Source organism: Chiloscyllium plagiosum, chromosome 11 (genome assembly GCF_004010195.1).
Source record: "Chiloscyllium plagiosum isolate BGI_BamShark_2017 chromosome 11, ASM401019v2, whole genome shotgun sequence".
NCBI lineage: Eukaryota > Metazoa > Chordata > Chondrichthyes > Orectolobiformes > Hemiscylliidae > Chiloscyllium > Chiloscyllium plagiosum.
Window position 1 is genome coordinate 82,427,503 of NC_057720.1, and position 13,296 is coordinate 82,440,798.

Below are 13,296 nucleotides of genomic sequence, written 5' to 3' on the forward strand. Positions count from 1 at the left end.
TAAGGTAAAAGGAATTATTTTCTTTAATAAATCTACATTAAAGTTAGTACTTAATTATCCATAATTATGCACTGAAAAGTAGAGCTACTCTTCCCTAAACACCTGCAGAGTTAATAGTTCTCTTGCTGTACCCCTTTTCTGTATGCTTTTTCTATATCTGCAAAAACAACACTTTTCCCCATTTCTAACAATGCCATTCGTCAAAACAGTGGAGAAAATTAGAGCAAGTCGCTGAAGACACGGCTCCTTTTAAACTTGCTTTTCCTTCCCAATCCATATTGGTAAACTCCGATTTGGCATCTTTTTGAGAACGTGATGTTTGAGATTTATTTTTAATCTGGAATTGGATTGAAGCTTTACCTGGAGGGACAGGAGCAGCAGATCCCTGGGAACGCCACCCCCCTGCAAGTTCCCCTCCAGATCACTCACCATCCTGACTTAGAAATATATCACTGGGTCAAAATTCTGGAGCTTCCTAGCAACAGCTCAACCAAATGGATCGTCTGCAGTGGTCTACGAAGCAGCTCACCACCATCTACCTTCTCAATGACAATTAGTGATGGATTATACATGCCAGCAATGCTCCTATAAATGCCATGAGAATCAAGTTTTTCTAAAACCCCAGAAATCACCTTTCTGATCCTAAGGGCCTATGGTGCTGCAGACTAACAAGGAAATATTGGCCCAAGGACATCCCTCTTTACCTCACACACTCCCCCAAACTACTGTTTAAGACAACTAAGGAACATATTTCTGTATTAGTGATTAAACGTATATACTAGTAACTCACTTTTACAATGGTTAAATCAGGGCTGTGCTATTCACAAACTAAACTTGCATTTATTTAACATACTTCAAATCCCAAGGATAAGAGCTGTTGATTTATTTGAAGTACCTTTATTGTAATAGATGGAACATTTTCCACAGAAAACATAGAAAATGTGAAAGGACTTGAACTTGGAGGCAACCTTTCAACATAGGCAGTGAATTGTTTACAAGGTATGGAGCAAAGTATTGGTTTGATTGGCTGAATATAACTCAGTGTTTTCCAAGGATATGTGTTACAATCACAGTTATTCACTACAAATATCAATGATTTGGATGAAAGAATACTAACTTATATATCAAAGTTTCCAGATACTTAAATTAGGAGGCACTAATGAATGCAGATGAAAAGAGAAATATACAAACAGACAAACATAGATTAGGTGAGTGGGCAAAACTGTGAAGTCATCCACTTTGGACTTGAGAAAGATTGATCAGGGTACATTCTAAGTAGTGAGAAGCAGATGGCTTGAGAGACTTAGGGGTCCAAATACAGAAAGCACTGAAAACTAGTGATGCAAAAGTACTTTATATGTTTATTTAAAAATCAATATTTTGAGGTGAATGTTTCAGGCAGAAAGTTAAGGGGATGATGTTTACACTGGTATTATCTCTCAGGGCCTTACTGTCCACAAAACACAGCAATCCTGTACATTTAATGTGATTCTCAAAACAAACCATAGCCCCTGACATTGATTTGGACCTTGGGGCAGGGGGAATGCACCAAATCAGCATTTGCAATGCCCAGTTGGCAAAGCCTGATTCTCTCCTATTATCTCCCTAGGATAGTTGAGGGTAACATTAAGGACAAATGCTCCAGCCATTCACTTTTATTTTATTTTCAAATATTGAGGGAGCTATTACTTAATGATAATGTCACTGGGCCAGTAATCTAGAGCCCCAATTTAATATTTTGGTGACATAGGTTTTAATTTCATCATGACAAATGGTGAAATTTGAATTAGTCATAGAGACATACAACGCAGAAGTGGACCCTTCAGTCCAACCTGTCTGCACTGACCAGACATCCCCACTGATCTAGTCCCATTTGCCACCATACGGCCCATATCATTCTAATCCCTTCTTATTCATGTCCCCATCCAGATGCCTTTTAAATGTTGTAATTGTACCCACCACCACCATTTCCTATGACAGCTCATTCCATGCATGCACATCCTCTGCGTGAAAAGGTTACCCTTCATGTCCTTTCTAAATCTTTCTCATCTCACCTTAAACCTATGCCCTCTAGTTTTGGAATCCCCCACCCTAGGAAAAATACCTTAGCTATTCACTCTATCCATGCCCCTTATGATTTTACAAACCGCTATAAGGTCACTCCTCAAACAATTGGTCACTATGTATCCATTGTCAAAGATCATAAAAACCCATCTGTTTCACTAATGCTCTTTAATGAAGGAAATTCATTGTTTTTACCTGGTTTCCTACATCTGACTCCAAATCCACAGCAATTTCCCTCAGAAGGACTCTTCACAGTCAGTCAGTACCAAAACCAATACAAAGTACAGAGAAATAAACGAGCCTCAAGCAGACACCAAAGATGACAATGCAAATCCAGCCCTGTCAACTCTCTGAAGTACTCTTTACTGACTTCTGGGGGCTTGGGCCAAAATTTGGATAAATCTCCTATAGACTGGTCAAGCAACAGCCTGACATTTGAAAAGTCTGATACCACGTATTTAAGTATGTTCTATCCAACTGGCAAGACAGACCCATCCAGAGGTGGTGGTACAGTGGTATCTACTGGAAGGAAGTTGACCTAAGGGTCTTCAATGTTTACTCTGGGCTCATGATGTCTCATGGCATTAGATCAAAGTTGGGCGAGGAAACCTCCTGTTGACTACTACCCTTGGCACCAACTCCCCCCTCACCTAATGAATATGTACTTCTCTATGTTGAACACCACTGAAAGTAAGCACCAAGGGTGGCTAGGGCTAAGAATGTACTCTGGGTGGGGACTTCAAAGTTGATCACCAAGAGTGATTTAGCAGCTTCACTACTGACTAAGCTAATCGACTCCTAAAGGACTTAGCTACCATCTTGGTACAAGAACAAGAACAAAGAAAATTACAGCACAGGAACGGGCTCTTCAGCCCTCCAAGCCTGCACCGATCCAGAAACTCTATCTTAACCTATCGCCTATTTCCTAAGGACCTGTATCCCTCTGCTCCCTTACCCATTCATATATCTGTCGAGATACATCTTAAATGACGCTATCGTGCCCAATTCTACCACCTCTTCCAGTTAAACACTGGAACTTTCCACGCATATCTCCCTTAAACATTTCCCTTCTCACCTTGAACTCGTGACCTCCATTCTGGGAAAAAGTACTGGAGTCCCCTGTTACGACATGGGGTAAACCCCTCTGCTAATTTAAACCTGACAAACAGAGAAGCCCACCTCATGCTGTAATCTGTTAAATTTTGAGAGGCAAAGAACTATCCCAGATGTTACAATTTAAAGTAAAAATTAATAATTTTATTCTTTAAGTCCAACAGAGAACATTAAAACAACAGCTATTTCCAACTCCTTTGCATTCTGGGAAAAAAAGTTTCTTGCTATCCACCCTGTCTATACCTCTCATGATTTTGTAAACTTCAATCAGGTCCCCTCCAACCTCTGTCTAATGAAAATAATCTCAATCTACTCAACGTCTCTTCATAGCTAGCGCCCTCCATGCCAAGCAATATCCTGGTGAACCTCCTCTGCACCCTCTCCAAAGCATGGTAGTGTGGCGACCAGAACAGTTCGCAGTATTCCAAATGTGGCTGAACCAAAGTCCTATATAACTGTAACATGACCAGCCAACTCTTGTACTCAATACTCTGCCCGATGGGGCAGCACAGTGGCTCAGTGGTTAGCATTGTTGTCTCACAGTGCCAGGGACCAGGTTTAGATTCCAGCCTCCAGCAACAATCTGTGTGAGTTTGCACATTCTCCCTGTGTCTGCATGGGTTTCCTTCACATGCTCTAGTTTCCTCCCACAATCCAAAGATGTGCAGTTTAGGTGAATCGGCCATGCTAAATTTCTCATAGTGTTCAGGGATGTGTTGGTTAGGTGCATTAGTCAGGAGTAAATGTAGAGGAATAGGGTAGGGAAATACGGAGGGTCGTGTGGACTTGTTAAGCCAAAGGGCCTGTTTCCACACTGTTGCAACTCTTTGTTTCTATTTTGAAGGAAAGTGTGCCGTATGCCTTCTTGACCACTGTATTGACCTGCATAGCCACCTTCAGGATACAATGGACCTGAACACCCAGATATCTCTGTATATCAATTTTCCCCAGGATATTCCATTTACCGTACAGTTCAGACTTGAATTGGATCTTCCAAAATGCATCACCTCTCATTTGCCTGCATTGAACTCCATCCTCCATTTCACCACCCAACTCTTCAATCTATCTATATTCTGCTGAATTATCTGACAGTCCCCTTCACTATCTGCTAATCCACCAATCTTAGTGTCATCTGCAAACTTGCTAATGAGACCAGCTATACCTTCCTCCATTTATGTACATCACAAACAACAGTGGTCCCAGCACAGATCCCTGTGAAACATCACCGGTCACAGTTCTCCATTTTGAGAAACTCTATTCCACTACTACTTCTCTGTCTCCTGCTGCCCAGCCAGTTATCTATCCATCTAGCTTGTACACCCTGGACACCATGTGACTTCACTTTCTCCATCAGCCTACAATGGGGAACCTTATCAAATGCCTTACTGAAGTCCATGTATATGACATCTACAGCACTTTCCTCATCAATCAATAGTCACTACCTCAAAGAATTCTATTAAGTTGGTAAGACATGACCTTCCCTGCACATAACCTGCTGCCTATTACTGATCAGCCCATTTTCTTCCAAATATAAATAGATTTTATCCCTCAGTATCTTCTCCAGCAGCTTCCCCACCACTGACATCAGGCTCACCAATCTACGATTACCTGGATTATCCCTTGCTACCCTTCTTAGCAATTCTCCCGTCCTCTAGGACCTCACTCATGTTTAAGATGCAGCAAAGATATCTGTTAAGGCCTGAGCTGTTTCCTCTCTCACTTCCCTCAGTAGTCTGGGATAGATCCCATCCGGACATGGGGACTTATCCACCTTAATGACTTTTAGACTACTGAACACTTCCTCCCTCCTGGCGCTAACTTGACCTAGAATAAACAAACATTTATCCCTAACCTCAACATCCGTCATGTCACACATCTTGGTGAATACCGACGCAAAGTACTCATTAAAGAACTCACCCATTTTCTCTGACTCCATGCATAACTTCCCTCCTTTGTCCTTGAGTGGGCCAAATCTTTCTCTAGTTACCTTCTTGCTCCTTATATACAAATAAAAGGCTTTGAGATTTTTATTAACCCTGTTTGCTAAAGATATTTCATGACCCCTTTTAGCCCTCTTAATTCCTCATTGTAGATTGGTACTACTTGCCCAATATTCTTCCAAAGCTTCAATCTTTTTTGGTCACTTAGACCTTATGTATGCTTCCTTTTTTCTCTTAACTAGTCTCATAAATTCACCTGTCATCCAGGGTTCCCTAAGCTTGCAGTTTCTATCCCTCATTTTCACAGGAATATGTCTCTCCTGCACTCTAATCAACCTCTCTTTAAAGGCCTCCCACAAAACAAATGTGGATTTACACTCAAACAGCTGCTCCAAATCCACTTTCCCCAGCTCTTGCCAAACTTTGCAATTGTTGGCCTTCCCCCTATTTAGCACTCTTCCTTTAGGACCACTCTCCTCTTTGTCCAGACCAGGCCCATTCCCCAACACCAGGTCCAATATGGCCCCTTCCCGAACAATATGGAAAATTGCCTGGTTATGTCCAGTCCACATGAAACAGAACAAATCCAACATAGCCAATTACAACCCATCAATCTACTTTTCATCATCAGTAAAGTAATGGATAGAGTTGTCAACTGTGCTATGAAGTGGTTCTTGTAAATGAATAATCTGCTTGATGATTCTCTCTTTTGGTTCTGCCAGGGCCACTCAACTCCTAATCTTATTACAACGTTGATCTAAGCATGGACAAATGATCTGAACTCCAGAGGTGAGGTGAGAGTGACTGCTCTTGACATCATGGTAGCATTGACTAACTAAGGCATCTGGAGCCCTAACAAAACTGGTGTCATTGGGAATTGGTGGGGGGATGTAAGCTGTCTGCTGGTTCGAGTCTTATCTAGAGCAAAGGAAGATGATTGTGATTGCTGGAGGACAATCATGTCAGCCAAAGGGCATTGCTGCAGGAATTCATCAAGAAGTCAGAATGAGGAGGTTCACTGATGAGTACACAGTGTTTAGCATTATTCTCAACTCCTCAGATACTGAAGCAGTCAGTGTCTATATGCAAAACGTCCTAGACAACATTAAGGCCTGGACTGATAAATGGCAAACAGAATTCACACCACACAAGTACCAATGACTTAGACCAAAAAGGGAGAATATCTCCATCATACCTTGATATTCAAAAGTGTTACCATCAATGAATACCCAACTATCAAATTGCTGCAGGTTACCCTTGACCAGAAACTGAACTGGACTAGCCATATAAATACAGTGGATACAAGAGCAGATTACAGGCTAGGAATTCTGCAGTGTGTAATTGTCTCTCCAATGCTTGTCCACATCAACAAGAATCAAGTCAGGGGCGTGATGAATACTCTCAATTTTGTTTGGATGGGCACAGCTCAACAAAATCCAGGGAAATCATCCCACTTAGTTCACATTTACATTCGCTATTCACTATCATCCCACCAATGCACACTGGCGCCTACATGTGTACCATCTTCAGAATGTACTAAAATATCTCAGCAATGCTCATCTGATAGAACCTTCCAAACCATGACCTCTAGAAGACAAGGATAGTAGATAAATGGAAATGCTACCAACTTCAAGTTCCCCTCCAAGTCATTTCCCATTCTGTCTTGGAACCATATCACCGTTCCTTCACTGTCACTGGTTCAAAAACCTGAAACTCTCACCCTATCAACATTCCTGGTGTTGCTACCTCATAAGGACTACAGCAGTTCAAGAAGGCAGCTTACCACTTCCTTCTTCAGGGAAATAAGGGATGGGCAATAAATGCCAGCCTAGCCAGTTACACCCTTATCACATGAAAGAATTAAAAACATTAAAACTGATCCACATTCTTCCTGTCCAAATTGACAATTAGGAACCGAAGGCAAGCTGAAGACATTTTTTTTAATGAACAAAGAATTGAGGTTTTTTTTGTGTGATCGTATCATTCTTTGTTTCTGAATTTTCTTTGGGCTTTGACCTCTTAAAATTAGGATCCACCTTTACATAAAGTAAATAAAAAATTACAGATTTTTTGACCAAAAATCTTGGGGTGGATTTATATTTAAGAAATATATTTTGCACATGCTTACACCATAATTTGAAAGGCTAGTTGAATAATAACCACTGTTTTTCAATTATATAAATCTTTGATTAAACTACATTAGAGTCATAGAGATGTACAGCACGGAAACAGACCCTTCAGTTCAACTCGTCCATGCCGACTAGATATCCTAACCTAATCTAGTCCCATTTGCCGGCACTTGCCGATATCCCTCTAAACCTTTCCTATTCATATATCCATCTAGATACCTTTTAAATACTGTAATTATACCAGCCTCCACAACTTCCTCTGGCTGCTCATTCCCTCTCATACTCACCACCCTCTATGTGAAAAAGTTGACCCTGAGATCCCTTTTATGTCTTTCCCGTCTCACCCTAAACCTATGCCTCTAGTTCTGGACGCCCCCATCCCAGGGAAAAGACCTTGTCTATTTATCCTATCCATGCCCCTCATAATTTTATAAATCTCTAAGGTCGCACCCTCAGCCAACTCTACTCTGGAATACAGCATTCTGTTCTGTGTAGCACCACTCAGGAAGGATATATTGATCTTCAAAACAGTTCAGCACAGAATCTGATTTTGTGGGTTTTTACGTGGGTATTCATGGATGTTAATTGAGATACAAGGGGAATTGCTCCGCTTATCTTCATCAAATTGAAGTGTTAATCATTGCCTCTAATAGACAATATTTCTGAAACTCCCTGAGTCCTGCACTAGATGGACAACCAAGACCTTCAAGTGGAAATTCGAGTCCTCAATATTTGGATTTAAAAGCAAGAGCACTACAATTGGCATGCTGGAAAAACACAGCAGGTCAGGCAGCATCCGAGGAGCTGGAGAATTGACATTTCGGGCATAAGCCCTTCATCAGGAATGAGGCTTGTGGGCCAGGGGTCTGAGAGATAAATGGGAGAGGGGGGTGAGGTTGGGGAGAAGGTAGCTGAGACTGCAATATGTAGATGAAGGTGAGGGAGAAGGTGATAGGTCGGGGGGTGGAGCAGACAGATGGGAAAGGTGATGGACGTCAGGAGGGCAATGCCGAGTTGGAGGCTTGGGACTGGGTAATTCTGGGAGAGGGGAAATGAGGAAACTGTTAAAATGCACATTTATCCCATGTGGTTGCAGGGTCCCAAGGCGGAATATGAGGCGTTCTTCCTCCAGGCATCGGTTGGTAATGGTTTGGCGATGGAAGAGGCCCAGGACCTGCATGTCCTTGACAGAGGGGGAGGGGGAATTGAAGTGTTCAGCCACTGGGCGGTGGGGTTGGTTGGTGCGGGTGTCACAGAGATGTTCTCTGAAACGATCCGCAAGTAGGCATCCTGTCTCGCTGCTGTAGACAAGACCACATCGCGTGTAACGGATACAGTAGATGGCATTGGTAGATGTACAGGTCAATTTCTGTAGGATGTGGAAGGATCCTTTGAGGCCTTTGACGGAGGTGAAGGGAGTGGTGTGGGCGCAGGCTTTGCACTTCCTGCGGTGGCAGGGAAAACTGCCAGGAGTGGGATGTGGGCTGGTGGCGGGTGAGGGAGACACGGAGGGAATGGTCTATCTGGAACGCTGATAGCGGTGAGGAGAGAAATATATCACGATGGACATAAAAGAGCATATGTTAAACAAACTTTCATGCACTTATCTCAATACACGGGTTTCCTTGAACGTTTCAGAACCTTCCCCTGGCCTCTGGAACTGCTCAGATGCCATTAGCCACGTGGCTGCTCATTCCACGACCACCCAGGTGAACGATGACGTCACTTCCACCCACGCCGCCACAATTGCTGGGAGGAATGACTGCCACCCCTACCACCGCAGGATCCACCGCAGCCGGCAGATACCAGAGATATTTTCCCCTCCCCACCCCTATCAGTGTTCCATAGAGACCATTCCCTCCGCAACTCCCTCATCAGATCCATGCCCCCCCACCAGCCCACACCCCACTCCTGGCACTTTTCCCTGCCACCACAGGAAGTGAAAGATCTGCGCCCACACCACTCCCCTCATCTCCGTCCAGGGTCCCAAACGATCCTTCCACATTCAACAGAAATTGACTTGTACCTCTACCAACGTCATATACTGTATCCATTGCACCCGATGAAGTCTCCTCCACGTCGGGGAGACAGGAATCCTACTTGCAGATTGTTTCTGAGAACATCTCTGGGACACCCGCACCAACCAACCCCACCGCCCAGTGGCTGAACACTTCAAATCCCCCTCCCACTCCATCAAGGACATGCAGGTCCTGGGCCTCCACCACTACCAAACTGTAACCACCCAATGCCTGGAGGAAGAACGCCTTATATCCTGCCTTGGGACCCTGCAACCACATGGGATAAATGTGGATTTCAACAGTTTCCTCATTTCCCCTCCCCCCACATTATCCCAGTCCCAAGCCTCTAACTCAGCACTGCCCTCTAGACCTGTCCATCACCTTTCCCATCTATCTGCTTCACCCCTCTCTCCGACCTATCACCTTCTACCTATCGCAGTCTCAGCTACCTTCCCTCCAACTCCACCCACCTCCCATTTAGCTCTCAGCCTCCCATTTATCTCTCAACCCCCTGGCCCGCAAGCCTCATTCCTGATGAAAGGCTTATGCCTAAAACATCGATTCTGCTGCTCCTCGGATGCTGCCTGACCTGCTGTGCTTTTCCAGCACCACACTCTCGACTCTAATCTCCAACGTCTACAGTCCTCACTTTCTCCACTACAATTGCCACAAAATTTCCCCCTCACTGCATGTCCTTTCTGTTATTACAATCCCATGCAATGATTTTATTACACCTTGTAATCTTGATAATGTTAATACTGATGTTACGTAAAGTGCTTAAGACAATTAAGGAATTCAAAAAGATGGATAGAATAAGGGAATGAATCATAGAATGGTTGCTGCACAAGCCAAGGCCATTTTACTTGTTGTGGTCTATGCTAACTCTTCACATGAGCAACACAGCTAATCCCACACCCCTTCCTTTCCCCTGTAGCATATTTCCTTTCACGAGGGGAGTTGAAAACATGAGATATAGCCTTAAACCAAACCGTTCAGAACTGACAGCCAACAACTCTTCTTCATCAAAAAGGTAGCGGAAATCTGAAGCTTTATCCACTAAAAGGTTGTTGAGGCTGGTGGTCAATTACTAACAAAGTTCAAATGAAAATTGATAGGTTTTTGTGGAGTAAGCATATGAAGTTTTACAGAACCAATTGGGGGAGATGGATGGAGTTTAGATACAGAACTGTCATGATCTAATTGATTATATGGGGAAGAGATTTGACAAGCCAAGTGGTCTCCTCCTGCTCCTGGTAAATTGAATTCTGCAATAATAAATGGCTCAGGAGATATCACACAAAGTGAAGCATTACAGGTGGCATGGTGGCTCAGTGGTTGGAATTGCTGCCTCACAGTGCTAGGGACCTGGGTTCAATTCCAGCCTTAGGCAACTGTCTGTGTGGAGTTTGCACATTCTCCCCGTGTCTGTGTGGGTTTCCTCCGAATGTTCCGGTTTCCGCCTACAATCCAAAGATGTGCAAGCCAAGTGGATTGACCATGCTAAATTGACCATAATATGAGGTGCATTAGTCAGAGGGAAATAGGTCTGGGTGAGTTACTCTTTGGAGGGTTAGTGTACACATGTTGGGCCAAATGGCCTGTTTCCACGCTGGAGGGAATCTAATCTAATTACAACTAAATGAAATCACACTTCCACATACTATCCATATTCTCTTTGGAGTAGGGTCTTGGAACTCTTGGTTGATTTTCCTTGCTTAGTTCAAACACTGCATTGAAAAATGTGCATGTGCATTTGGGGCTGATTCTGGTAAATTTGTACATGGATTCTCATGAATATTGGTATTCAAAATGATTTAACATTTACTCATCACATAAGCATCCTTTGTGAAAATCGAATTGAAAAATACCAGATGACTAGCAATAGCTCCATCTATAGATGAAAGACTGAATATCACTTGCAGGTGAATAGTCCTTCAAATTACCTGCTCAAATTGCAATTGCCTGACTGATTCAAGTATTTTAGTTAATGTAGATTGTATTTCAGATGTTGTGACTGAGAAAAGGGCTTAATCTTTTCTTGGGAAATGCAGCAAACGTTATGGGGAGGTGATGGCGTAAAAGTAATGTTAATAGTAATCCATAGGGAGAAAATGAGGACTGCGGATGCTGGAAATCAGTGTCAAAAAGTGTGGTGCTGGAAAAGCACAGCAGGTCGGCCCCCAAGGAGCAGGGGAGTCAATGTTTCGAACATAAGCTCTTAATCAGGAATGTGAGGAGAGGGGGGGCTGCAGTTTGGTGGCGGGTTGGGGGATGGGCAAGAGATAAATGGCAGGGGAAATCTCTGCTCCTCCACACACATAATCTACTGTGTCCGTTGCTCTTGATGTGGTCTCCTCCACCTTAGGGAGACAGGATGCCAACTTGCTGAATGTTTCAGAGAGCATCTCTGTGACACACGCACAAAACAACCCCACCGCCCTGTGGCCAAACACTTCAACTCCCCATCCCACTCTGCCAGGACATGCAAGTCCTAGGTTTCCTCTGTCGCCAAATTCCAGCTATCTGACACCTGGAGGAAAAACACTTCATCTCCGCCTTGGGACCCTCCAACCACACGGGATCAATGTCGATTTCACCAATTTCCTCATTTCCCCTCCTCCCACCTTATCCCAGATCCAACCCTCTAACTCTGCACCGCCCTCTTGAACTGTCCCACCTGTCCATCTTCCTTCTCACCTATCCTCTCTACCCTCTGCCCGACCGGACACAAAGTATTAACTTTGCTTTCTTCCCACAGCTGCTGCCAGACCTACTGAGTTTCATCAGCAATTTCTGTTTTTGTTTCAGGTACATCAAACTGTCTTTGTTCCAATCCACTCGGTTCCCTCCCCATTACTCTTTCTCCAGTACATCAATGGCATCTTTGATGCTACTTTCCTCTTGTTCTGAACTGGAGAAGTTAATCAATTTTGCTTCCAATTTTCACTCTGCCCTCACCTTCACTTGGTCCATCTCTGATTCACCCCTTCCCTTCCTCGACATCTCTGTTTCTATTTCTAAGGATACCCTGGCCACCAACATCCATTACAATGCACTGGCTCCCACAGGTACTTCAACTCTAATCTCACGCTGATTCCTGAAAGGACTCCATCCCATTCTCCCAGTTTCTACATCTCCATTACACTTGTTCTGGCAATGCCACCTTCCACAGTAGGATGTCAAAAATGTCCACCTTTTCCCTCAACTGTGAATTCTCCACTATACCATGGTTGACAGAGTTCTAAGCTGTGTTTGATCAGCCTCCCACACTTCTGCCCTCATGTCTATATTCCATCCCACAACAATGATAGAGTCCCCCTGGACCTCACTTGCCACTCTACCAACCTCCACAACCAAAGGATTGTAAACCATTTCCATCACCTCCAACAAAATGCCACAACCAGACACATATTTCCATTCCCTTCCTTGTCAGCATTGCACAGGGACCATTCCTTCCTGGTATTCTGATCCACTCCTTCCCCATTCCCAACACCTCCGATACCTTCTCATGCAATTGCAGAAGATCTAACATCTCCATAATCTCCTTGTTTACTTATCCGCTTTATAGATCTCTCAGGACTCCATCTCCATCTATCTGCTCACCACTGCCCTCCTCCTGCCCCCATGCCTCCCTGCTACACCTCAACCTCACCTCTGTATAAAAACCACTTCTTTTCCTAGCTGCTATCAGTTCTGATGAAGAGTCACTGGACTCAAAACTTTACCATGGATTTCTTCCCACAGATGCTGTCAGACTTGCTGCGTTTCACCAGAAATTTATGCTTTAGTATCAAATACCATTTCCTGTTCATAAATCTGTGTCGTCTCTGCTCAGTCACATAGATACAGTTGTGCTGTTATCACATGTTTAACAACAGAATCTATTTCCCAGCTATCAGGGCTTTGGTTCCTTGTTTTTCTTTCCCTCCTTATTTCCAGAATAACATTGGTTCCAACCCTACTGAGGTACAACCCTTGAGGCCTGTGTAGATCCAACCTTCCCAGAATTAGCCCCACTGCACCAAGAATCTA